The 13,124-nt window shown below is 46.6% G+C and overlaps 1 protein-coding gene across 4 annotated transcripts in view; it reads left to right on the forward strand.

Moving 5' to 3' along the window:
* Window positions 1–5,157: 5,157 nt before the first annotated feature.
* Window positions 5,158–13,124, forward strand: part of KIDINS220 (kinase D interacting substrate 220) — a 337,500-nt gene continuing 329,533 nt past the window's right edge. For all 4 annotated transcript variants that reach the window (XM_082248990.1, XM_082248991.1, XM_082248992.1 and 1 more), the window contains exon 1: window positions 5,158–5,312. The gene's annotated coding sequence lies outside the window, so the exon portion shown is untranslated. The remainder of the gene's footprint in view (window positions 5,313–13,124) is intronic.

Consider the following 13,124-nt stretch of genomic DNA (forward strand, 5'->3'; position numbering starts at 1 on the left):
TTCGCACTTACCTTTTAGAAGAACTACTTACTTAGAAAATTTCTTCCACAGCGTTTCCATCTCTCTTGTGGGCAGCTGAAGCCGGCGCGGTCCTCTTCTGCGTCTTCTTCCGCGTCTTCTTCTCCCAGAATGCGCCGCACCGGCCCCTCTCGTCACTCTCAGCGCGGCGCCGCATTCCTAAACAGCTTCTGGGCATGCCCAGAAGCTGTTTAGCAGGGGAATGCGGCGTCATCCGGAAGTGACGAGCGGGGCCGGTGCGGCGCATTGATTCCTTCGAGCGATGACGTTTAGCTCCCAGGAATCATCGCAGCGCAGGAAGTGACGGGGTGAGCCGCGGCTCCGAGGGAGGAAGCAGTCAGAGGTGAGTATTTACGATCTTCAATAAAAAGGTGAGTAAACAAAAAAAATAAAAATAACTACCCAATTCCTTTTCAGGTCAGGTCTACCTAGCGGAGGGGCACAAAAAAAAAAAAATAGTTTTTGTGCCCGGAACTCTGCTTTAAAGAAAAGCATAAAAAATTCTGTTTTGGCTAGAACTTCACATTCCAGTCATGTCTACTGTTTACATTCCAGGTTTGGACAATTGGCAGACAGATTTATCTCAGCCAGCAAAGCCTAGACTTGGGGAATGATCTCTTTATCAGGAGGTCTTTCAGGATCTCTGTTGTAGGTGGGGAAAGTAGGATGTGGACCTTCAGGCCTCCAGTTTCAACACTAAACTATGCAGATTTATCTCCAATTGTAGGTATCAACTAGTGGAAACAGTGGACGCTCTGTTGCCTCAATGGAATTAGTACAAACCGATTTGTGCCTTTCTTTGTCTAAAACCCCTTCCTCGTCCAGCTGTTTGTTTGTTTGTCTGTGTCCAAGTGCAGAGTTAATCTGTATGGGAGTGGTTTTCTACATATCAATCAGCTGATGTACCTGTGGGTCTCTAATAAGGAAGGTGGCAAAGCCTGCATCCCTTTAGACGTGATTACCTTTAAGAGTATCTCACCAAAAATAAAATTTTTGTTGCAGGGATGCCAAAAATCTTACTTATATCTTAGTAAAGAAACCTGCTTTGCAGGAACACTGACAGAACAGCGATCTGCCTTGTTTACATAGTCAGGACTGCCATTCTGCCTGTGTAATGAAGGATCAGCAGGTGCTGACGCACATAGAGTGTATAATCACAGCGCGAGCAGGTCGCTGGCAGCATGTGTGTGTGCCCCAGACCCGGAAGTGTCAGATCATGTACTAGGTACGTGATCTGGTGCAGAGCAGCTGCTCTGCCACAGTACATGTACAGTGGACGGTGAGCAAGTCGTTAAAGAGGAGTTCCAGGCTCCCCCACAAAATTAAAATTCAGCAGCTACAACTTCTGCAGCTGCTGACTTTTAATATAAGGACACTTACCTGTCCAGGGATCCAGCGATCTCCTCACCCAAGCTGATTCTTCAGTTCTTCTTCGGGTGCAGGCGCCGACATAGCAAGTAAAGGAAACAGGTACTGAAGCCTTATGGCTTCACAACTGGATTCTTACTGTGCATAAGTCAGCTGTGCTGAGCTTTGTGAATTGTCCCGTAGTGATGTGTCCAAGAAGACTGCAGGGGAAGGCGAATTTCTGACTCAGATCGGCGCAGCGATCTGAGCTGGAAGTGGCAGCGGGTATCTGTCAAAACCAGGTTCTCCCTCCCCACCAAAAAAAGTGCCAAATGTGGAAGTGGAGGGGTGAGGGTGCAAACGAGTGAAACTTCCCCTTTTCGGTGGAGCCCTGCTTTAAGATGGCCTTCAGTCACACGGGTAGCGCTACCCCGCAGGAGCTGCATGGTCATTTGTTTTTTTTATTTTCTGTGCCTTGACTCAATTTTAATAGAGTAGGGCTTTAAATTTGGCTATTAGCGTATAAGTATACAGTATGCATATATACACATATATATTGTAACATTGACAATTAGAAGAGGAAAAAGTCTTTTTACTGAACATTTTATTCAGGAATCAGGATCTTTCTGTCAATAAGATCCTGAATATCAACATCAGTAAATTCTTAGGTATGTGTGAAATTTACGTAAGGCTACATGCAGAGGCGTAACTAGAGCCTTCAGGGCCCCGATGCAAGAAACCATGAAGGGCCCCCCAGTCCCCTGGCCGGGGCCCTTCCCTTCAAGCCCGGGGCTCTTCCCACTAATCCTGGGGCTCTTTACTCTCGTTGCATGGCCTTTTATTATGGTCCCGCAGCAGGATCCTTTCACAAGTTCTGCAGTGGGCCCCCTTCCTGCAATCTTGGGGCCTCCCCACAGTGGTGCAATGCCAAGGCCCGGTCGCAAGTGTGACCTTTGAGATCCTGGAAGTTCACCCACTGGTTTGCTACCGGGCCCCCCGGAGCATGGGGCCCGGTAGCAGTTGCAACCCCTGCAACCCCTGTAGTTACGCCCCTGGCTACATGCACACGGGCATATTAAAATATGTCCATTTATGCTTTATCTTTCTTTCAGGAGAAAAATCCAATATAAAAAAAAAAAAAGCTTAATCTGGTGAGAATTTACACACATTGTTGCATGTATGTAAGCATATTCATGTGTAATTTCATTCCATTGGATAAAATAGTCATTTGTTCTAGCCACTAGGGTATGCTTGTGTGCACACATGCATGTGTATGTGTTTATATCTGTGCATGTAGCCTTAAGCCTCGTACACACGCAACGATTGTTGACCGTGAATTTTCGGCCAACGTCCGATCGGCCGATTTTCGGCTTGTTAGTATGATGCTTCCGACAACCGACTGCGACTTTTCGGCCGAAAAAAATCTGGTGTGCAGGCTATAAAATTTTTGTTGGCCGTCAACAGAACGGCCGATTGTTCATCAGTCAGTACAGATTTCGGCAGACAAAAATCAGATGAGCAAGACTGGGCATGCTCAGAGAAAGAAAAAGCACACTGAAAGTAAACCAGCACATGACATCACTTCTGAAGTTTGTTGTTGTTGGCCGAAAAAATTTGTGTGCAGTCTATAGCACATTTCAAGTAACACAACAACACTGGACAAAAGACGGCCGATCGGTCGGCCAACAATCGTTGCGTATGTACGAGGCTTTAGAATCTCATTAGGCCGTCTTCACACTGGGTGATTACATCCGTGTCCTGTGCAGGGTGATGTTTATCTCCATAGGGATGGACAGGTGTTGCGTGTATCCCCGTGCCAGCAGTCTCATTGCTGTCAAATAGGATGCAGCGGCTGCTCTCAATAAGACATCTGTGTTGGTGCATGGCCCCAAATGCACCAGTCTGGGTTAATGCACCAACACCTGCACAGATGTCACAGGAGGAGCAGCGGCTGTGTCCCAATAGACATCAATGGGACTGCCGGCACAGAGATACACACCTGTGCATCCCCATGAGGGGCAAAGTGAGGCCTGGCCATCCCGTGCCCAAACAGGAAGATGTCCAGAGAAGTTTAGAGCCTGCTCCTCCTCTGGCAGTGCCGTTACTACATGGTGGGCATCATCCTCGAAAATGTTAGTAGCCAGGCTCCACCACCAGCAAAACCAGAACCTGATACAGACGCGTGGCACTCTCCAGTCTCTCCTTCCACTCTGCCAAGGGAATGTTAGAGCCATTGGACTTCGGTGTAAGGGCCAAGGCCGATCCTAGCGGAACCAAGCCTGAACCCAATTCTTCTTCTGCACCTGCTGCAAGGGACATACCCTGCCGACTGCCACCAAGTGTAGGTGGGGTGCTGCGTGGTGCAGCAGGAATAACACACACAGTCCAAGTGCGATGAAAGAACTTGTATTGAAATAATGCAAAGACAGTTCACAATAAAGACAACCCAACCAGGAACACTCCCAGGCCCAACAATGTACAGAGAGCAGGCATCAGCTGAACTGACAGCGCCTGTTAGGAGGGGCAGAATGCAGCCTGGCAGCCTCATACCGTGCCCACACAGGAAAATGTCCAAAGAAGTTAGGTGACCTACGTTTTCTCTCCTTGTGAGGAACCTTTCTCTAGTTCTGTCCCTATCAGGCAGGGCATCTACTCTACCCACTTTCAAAATGTGCACTAAACCTGGGAACCAGGGCCTTAACCACTTCCGGATTGCCCACCGCACATTTACTCTGTCAAGGCAGCCTGGCTGCGTGAACCGACCTACTTGTGCACTAAATCTTCTTCTTGGTTGAAGGTGTGCGCGCGTGCTGGTGGTAACCTGCTCCCGCTGTGATTGGACACAGCGGCATCCGCTGATCTTTACTGAGAGAGGCAGAACGGCGGTCTTCCTATGTAAACAAAGGCAGATTGCCCTTCTGTCTTGGGAGAAGATGGAGATCTTGTGTTCCTGCTAAACAGGAACACACTTTTCCGTCTTCCCCCAGTCAGACCATCCTCCCTACAGTTAGAAAGCACCCCCTAGATGTTTTGGAACTCCACTTCCCATGATGCTTAACCACACTGCAGCGTGCATGAGCGTTATGGGAAATCACATGGGGAGGCGGCATCCAATGGGATAGCTTCCCCAGTGACCGAGGAAACCATAGAGCAGGGATATGCAAACTGTGGCCCTCCAGCTGTTGCAAAACTACAATTCCCATCATGCCTCTGGGTGTCATGCTTGTGGCTGTCAGAGTCTTGCTATGCCTCATGGGACTTGTAGTTCTGCAACATCTGGAGGGCCACAGTTTGCATATGCCTGCCATAGAGAAACCATGTTACTATAGACTTCCTCTCTAACTGCAATACCACTGTCACCTGCAGTGAAGAGCGCCACCTGCAGTGGAGAAAGTAGACTGCACCTGCTTACACTTTATTAGAGAGTTTTTCCAGGCCCCTATTGATCGCTTGCTTGCGCTAATTATGGGCCTTGTGGGAGGCTCTGGTCCTGCCTGTATTGCACTGCACATCCCCCACAGATGCTCCATGGCAAGGTAATAGGTGTGGCTCCTTTGCAGCTACAAGATGTAGGACATTCTGTCACTGTCCACACACACCTTTATTATGACAAGCCCTTCATAGAGGGGACACATAGAGCAAGGCTCGGTATTCTGCGTCCCATTGTCCTCTCTGAAGAGGATACAGAGGAGGCTCAGTTGCCATGGAAACACCTTCACGCTCATTTCCTCGCCTGAGTCGCTGGCTCCACCACGCCCCTCGTGTAGTCTCACTGGATGTTTCACCGATGACAACTCCGCCCACCGGCTAGCGTTCGCCTTCCATGTCACGTGACGAGCTGTAGCTCTGTTTGTCTCACAGCCGGAGAGACAAGATGGCTGCGTGCTGCTGAACCGGGTTCTGACGTACGGAAGGTGCGAATCCCTGAGGAGGTCCCGTGACATTCGGTGAGAGGGCGTGATTCCGAGGACAGGGAGTGGGCTTTTCACGGAGGGATTAGAGGGGAGGCGCCTTCTGTGTTTCTCATTGCTGAGGATAGACATCCCAGGGAGGATGGGGGCAGGGAGAGCACCTATGGCCATCTATGGCCTGATACATGGAGAACAACGGGGTGGCTTCTCAAGTATCCTCTCATTACTGGCCAGTGACACAGACTGGATCCTCCAATGACAGCTCTTTTACCCATACACAGACTGGATCCTCCAATGACAGCTCTTTTACCCATACCGAGACTGGATCCTCCAATGACAGCTCCTTTACTTATACCGAGACTGGATCCTCCAATGACAGCTCCTTTACTTATACCGAGACTGGATCCTCCAATGACAGCTCCTTTACTTATACCGAGACTGGATCCTCCAATGACAGCTCCTTTACTTATACCGAGACTGGATCCTCCAATGACAGCTCTTTTACCTATACAGAGACTGGATCCTCCAATGACAGCTCCTTTACTTATACACAGACTGGATCCTCCAATGACAGCTCTTTTACCCATACACAGACTGGATCCTCCAATGACAGCTCATTTACCTATACACAGACTGGATCCTCCAATGACAGCTCCTTTACCTATACAGAGACTGGATCCTCCAATGACAGCTCCTTTACTTATACCGAGACTGGATCCTCCAATGACAGCTCTTTTACCTATACAGAGACTGGATCCTCCAATGACAGCTCCTTTACTTATACACAGACTGGATCCTCCAATGACAGCTCCTTTACCCATACACAGACTGGATCCTCCAATGACAGCTCTTTTACCCATACACAGACTGGATCCTCCAATGACAGCTCTTTTACCCATACACAGACTGGATCCTCCAATGACAGCTCTTTTACCTATACAGAGACTGGATCCTCCAATGACAGCTCTTTTACCCATACACAGACTGGATCCTCCAATGACAGCTCATTTACCTATACACAGACTGGATCCTCCAATGACAGCTCCTTTACCTATACAGAGACTGGATCCTCCAATGACAGCTCTTTTACCTATACAGAGACTGGATCCTCTGACAGCTCCTTTACTTATACCGAGACTGGATCCTCTGACAGCTCCTTTACTTATACAGAGACTGGATCCTCCAATGACAGCTCCTTTACTTATACAGAGACTGGATCCTCTGACAGCTCTTTTACCTATACAGAGACTGGATCCTCCAATGACATCTCTTTTACTTATACAGAGACTGGATCCTCTAATGACAGCTCCTTTACTTATACCGAGACTGGATCCTCTAATGACAGCTCCTTTACTTATAGAGATCCCCAATAATCCAGTGACACAGCTTCTTTATGTATATAGATCCCCAATAGTCCAGTGACACAGCTCCCTTACTTACACAGAGACTGGATCCTCTGACACTGCTCCTTTACCTATACACATGTCCAGTGACACAGCTCATTTACTTATACGTAGATTACATCCTGTAATGATGCAGCTCCCTAAAATGTACAGATGTTGGATAGTCCAGTAATGCAGCTCATTTACCTATATAAATGTCCAATCATCCAGTGACACAGCTCCTTTACATATACAAATATTAGATTGTCCAAGGATACAGCTCCTTTACTTATACAGATATTGGATCACCCAATGGTACAGCTCCTTTACTTATACAGATATTGGATAATCCAATAGCACAGTTCATTTAGCAGTGCTGGTATTGGATCATCTGGTGTAACACCTTCTTTACTATGCTAATATTGGATAGTCCAATTAAACTGATCATTACCTATACAGATATTGGGTAGTCCAATGACAGCGCTCATTTATCTTTGCAGATGTCCGATTGTCCACTCACGCCACTCCCTTATTTTTACTTGTACAGATATCAGACCGTCCAATGACACAGCTCCTTTACTTGTACAGATATCAGACCGTCCAATGACACCGCTCCTTTACTTGTACAGTTATCAGACCGTCCAATGACACAGCTCCTCTACTTGTATAGATATCAGACCGTCCAATGACACAGTTCCTTTACTTGTACAGATATCAGACCGTCCAATGACACAGCTCCTTTACTTGTACAGATATCAGACCGTCCAATGATACAGCTCCTTTACTTGTACAGATATCAGACCGTCCAATGACACAGCTCCTTTACTTGTACAGATATCCGACTGTCCAATGATACAGCTCCTTTACTTGTACAGATATCAGACTGTCCAATGACACAGCTCCTTTACTTGTACAGATATCAGACCGTCCAATGACACAGCTCCTTTACTTGTACAGATATCAGACCGTCCAATGACACAGCTCCTTTACTTGTACAGATATCAGACCGTCCAATGACACAGCTCCTTTACTTGTACAGATATCAGACCGTCCAATGACACAGCTCCTTTACTTGTACAGATATCAGACCGTCCAATGACACAGTTCCTTTACTTATACAGTTATCAGACCGTCCAATGACACAGCTCCTTTACTTATACAGTTATCAGACCGTCCAATGACACAGCTCCTTTACTTATACAGTTATCAGACCGTCCAATGACACAGCTCCTTTACTTATACAGTTATCAGACCGTCCAATGACACAGCTCCTTTACTTATACATTTATCAGACCGTCCAATGACACAGCTCCTTTACTTGTACAGATATCAGACTGTCCAATGACACAGCTCCTTTACTTGTACAGATAGCACTGACCTGATGCTCAGGCCCTGTGTATGAAGACAGTAGATATGGATGGCAGGTCTCTGATGAAGGGGGGCGGAGTGTCCCCAGAAGGTCACACAGTTCTTCTATGTATATCACCCCCATCTTTATAGGTCAGTTGTACAGGCTCCTCTCCCACTTACTCTGATTTCACTGAACGCTGTGAGCTCCTCACAGTGTGTTCTAGAAGCTGCTAGAAGTCCGAGCCCACCTCATTTCCTGGCTGGAGGACGTCCAGCATTATATTGCCCTCCCCTCCTCAGTCTGAATTCCCATTGGCTTGTACCTTTTATTCATTGGACTTCTGTTATTTTGGTCATGGAATCTCAGCATCAAATGACAGTGTCCCTATAGAAATGCCCAGTCCTCCAGACTGACGTCCACCTATCGAGGTGTTCTTATTTGTATAAGGCCCCTTTCACACTTGTGTCACCTAAAAGTCGCACGATTTTGCTGTGATTTTGCCTGGACATGAAGCTATGCCTGTGTAATCTTGAGGGCTATGGACCTCAAAACGCATCAAAGTAGTGAAAGTCGCACAGATATTAGCGGTACTCATTGGAAATCATGGAGTAGGACTTGTCATGTGACTTTGCAGTCCCAAATCGCAGGACAAGTCTCACAAGTGTGAAAGGGGCCAAACTTTTCCCAAGAGGCAGTCCACTGCTTGCACTAGGCCTGAGGGTTGTGGAGAGGAGCACTAAGGCAGAGTGTGGTGATTCCAGGAAGCTATGTCCAGCACCCTGACCCTGCACCCCCCCCTCTCTTTTCACAAATGGCCATGATCTGCCTGCTTTGCACAATGAAGCACAGAGACCCAGCAGTGACCTCGCCATGTCTAAAATAAGCGATTGCAATGAAAACAGGTTTTATTTAAAAATGTCATTCATATGTATGGGGGGGGGGCTAGGTGGAACAAGGGAATGTGGAATTATACATTTTAAATAAAGGAGCTGTTGCATTGCACACTTGGAATGCATGTTAATATCTTATTGTGGTATCGCCATAGACTGGGCGTACCGGTCTGGCACTGGCTGTTGGGGTATGTCCTGTGTTATTATTGGTAAATGGGTAGTCTGTGAGTTCTCTACTGACTGGAGCTTTCCTTTGTTCTTTATTTTACTATGAATCCCCATTGATCACTTCTGTGCACCCACAGTGATCAGTGCTAATATTTGGGCATCCCAGTCCCATGCAGTCTCTGGCCAAGTTGGCAGGTTTGCTGTATGTATGTGACAGGGAACACCTTCCTCTGTCCATAACCATCCGTTGTGCTTCAACAAAATGGTGGCTGTCTGACACAGACATTGGCTCTCTGTTGCATAAATGTGAATGAGAATGGGGGAAAAGGTCACCTTTCCTAACATGTTCAGAGTGCTCAATGTCACTCCAGCACCGACAACCCCCCCCCCCCCCCTCGCACGTCCTCCTCCTGTGACAGCGAGTGAGGGACCTTCTCCTCTCGCTCACTGACACAATTAAAAAAAAAAAAAAAAAACGCACGTCATTTATTTTCAAAGTTCTGTGAATGAATGAACTACAAGTACGGACAGCCTTTGAGGCTATTGGCTTGTAGATCTCAGTGATCTACCACATAGTCCATGGATTATTCTTGTCCATACAAGCAGAAAGCGTAAACTGACAGTCTGTAGGAGTCCTGCATGGCACTTGGGATCTGCTGATCATGGCTGCAGTGCTTTCCAGGATCCTCCAAAAAAAAAGAAATGCATACAATAAAGCCCCTTTCCTATAGGCAGACCGTTCAGATCGGCCTGTCTGTTTTTCAGGTGGATCGGAGCGGTCCCCCATGCATCTCTATGGGGCATCAGATGTCAGCGGAGACATGTCCGCTGACATCCGATCCGTCAAATCTGGATGTATGGAAACCCTATTTTCCATCCGTCCAGCGGATCGGATGATAACACAGACGGTCCGTTTTCATCCTATTCCCCCATAGAGAAGAGCGGGGATCTGACAGCTCTGTCTCCACACACAGCGCGGAGATAGAGCTGCCATCCGCCTGCTCAGCGGGGGATCGGCGGATCGATCCCCCGCTGAAAATAACGGAGTCCGCCGACGGACTCCAAGTGTGAAAGGGGCCTTAAATATTTTTTAACCTGCAAAAAAATGTGCATTTATTTATTTTTTTTAAAAGTGAACTTCTCCTTTAAGCCCCTGTTCTCCAGCTGTAGAGAACTCCTCAGATGTGTTTTACCCTTTTTTTTTCGGGGGCTTAATTGTAGAAAAGGGCTGAAATGCATCGGAAGATTTCTCTGAGGGTGAAGACCGGGAGTTGAAGCCATCTTTTCCCATTCTCATTCACATTTATGCATTGGGGAATCATTGTCTATGTGCACGGCCACCATTTTGTTGAAACCCACTGGAGCCTGATAAGCCAATCTGTCTTTCACCAGTCTTTTCACAAGCTGATCCGACTGACACAGGTGTGGGGGCATTCCAGTGCTACTATTTTCATTGCTTGGACTACATGCTGTACAATCAGTGGTCCTCAACCCTGGTCCTCAGGGCCCACTAACAGGCCAGGTTTGCAAGATAACTGAAATACATCCCAGGTGAAATCATTTGCTGCTCAGTGATTGCAGTACTCTAGTTTACATCTCCCCAAGGTAATACTTAAAATCTGGCCTGTTAGTGGGCCCTGAGGACCGGAGTTGAGGACCACTGCTGTACATCACTTGTGCTTGTCTTGCCTTCCTGATGGAAAATGAATGATTATTTGTTACATGGTATCTTTTTTTGATCTACATGTAACTTTTTTTTTTTTTTTTTTTTTAAACTTGTACTATGGTAAAACAGATAAGATGTCTTGTGATTGGCAGCTGTACAAATTCTGGCATGAGGCTGATGACAGGCAGGTGACTCTGTCACTGGCAGTTTGTTAAAATCGTCATTGGCAGGATCGTTAAGAGGCGTCCTGTCTGTCCTATGTGATCATGTCCTATGGAGCAGCGAGATGAAAAGAGTTGTAAAGGCAGAAGGTTTTTTTATCCTAATGCATTCTATGCATGAATATAAAAAACCTTCTGTGTGCAGCAGCCCCCCTAATACTTACCTGAGGTCCCTCTCTGTCCAGCGATGTCCACAAGTGTCTCAGCTGTCCGAGGTTCTCCCTCCTGATTGGCTGAGATGCTGCCGCTGCTGTCTATCAGATTCAAGATCCAGAGAGAGAGGCGGTGGGGCTTCATGTCTGAGTGGACACAGGGAGCTGTGACTCGGCTCGGGTGCCCCCATAGCAAGCTGCTTTCTGTGGGGGCACTGAACAAGGGGGAGGGGCCATGAGCACCGAAGAGGGACCCAAAAATAGGAGGATTGGGGCTGCTCTGTGCAAAAGACCAACTGCTCAGAGGAGTTAAGTTTAACCGGTTGCTGACCGCCGCAAGTACATATACTGCGGCGGTCAGCCCCGGCCACGCAAAGTGACGTACCGGTACGTCATTAGCCTGGGAGCCAATAGTGGGCGGGCGCGCGCCGCCAGAGGCGCGCTCCCGCCTCGGCTTATTCACGGACACCTCCGTGCATGTGACCGGTGGACTCGATGTCCTCTGGGCACTCGCGATCGTCCGCTGTGAAGGGAGAAAGGCAGGCGGCTAATGTAAACAAAGCCGCCTGTCATTCTCCCCTGTGTAAAAGCACTGATCTAACGGTCCGGTATATGTAGGATCGTTGATCTGTGCTGTTACACACACAGCCACATCTCTGCACAGTTAGAAGCACACCCCTAGGGACACACATAGTCACTGCATCTCTAATAAAGTTAACCCCTTCCCTGCCAGTGTCATTTTTACAGTAACAGTGCATATGTATAGCACTGATTACTGTAGTAATGTCATTGGTACCCCCAAAAGTGTCAAAAATGTCAGTCAAGGGTCCGATCTGTCCGCCGCAATGTCGCTGTCCCGCAAAAAAAATTGCAGATCGCCGCCATTACTCGTTAAAAAAAAAAAAACAACACAAATGACAAAAATCTTTCCCTTTGTTAGTAAACGCGATAACTTTTGCGCAAACCAATCAAAATACGCTTATTGTGATTTTTTTTTTTTTACCAAACATAGGTAGCAGAAAACAAATTGGCCAAAAATTTAAAAAAAATTTGATTTTTAAATTTTTTTTGGGAATTTCATATAAAAAAAATGGGAAAAATGTTATTTTTGCAAAATTGTCGCTCTTTTTTTTGATTATAGCACATGATCAAAAAATCGCACAGGTGATCAAATACCACCAAAAGAAAGCTCTGTTTGTGGGGAAAAAAAGGACGTCAAATTAGTTTAGGTACAGCATCGCACGACCGCGCAATTGTCCGTTAAAGTCACGCAGTGCCGAATCGCAAAATAGGCCCTGGTCAGGAAGGGGGTAAAATCTTCCGGGGCTTAAGTGGATAACATGTTTTTGTTATTTTTATACGAAAAGAATGAAGGGGCAGGCCGCCTGCTGGGTGTGGTTATAAAAGGAGCGATTCCATAAAGACAGACAGGGCCCCTCTTCACAATCCGGCTGCTGGTGATTTATCTCTAGTGGTAGAATTGCCTGTTTGTCATCAGTCTGTGTGAATAGATTATTATGGAGTCCAGTCAGTGTATCGTACAGAAGACAAGGCAGGTTGATTTTTTTTTTTTTTTTGATCCTTTGTATTGAAATGTTTTTTTTTTGTTTTGGTTTTTGATTCATAAACGCCCAATGGTATTACCCTATGAACATATAACTAACAGAGCATATTTTCTGATTCATAAACACCCATGTCCTCCACTTGTCATTGTCACCTCCCTGTGTGTCATCCCGGGTGTGGGCCTCTCCTCCATCTTTCCTTCATTGAAAATAATCCATCGCAGCCTGTTTAGGGTGATATGTTATCCGTATAATATTCAAAGACAAAGTCTTTACATTTATTTATATATATATATATGATAAGGTTTCATAAGGAAGAAAGCACAGTATGAGTTGAGCACAGGATTCCCAGGTACATTGTCTGACAGTCAGCCAGGGCATTGGTGTACAATATGGGATATGCACCGATTAATATTATCATAAGAAATCCATGATGGAGTTTGGAGGCACACCAAA

Source organism: Pelophylax lessonae, assembly GCF_965119305.1.
Source record: "Pelophylax lessonae genome assembly, chromosome: 3".
In the NCBI taxonomy this organism is placed as follows: Eukaryota; Metazoa; Chordata; class Amphibia; order Anura; family Ranidae; genus Pelophylax; species Pelophylax lessonae.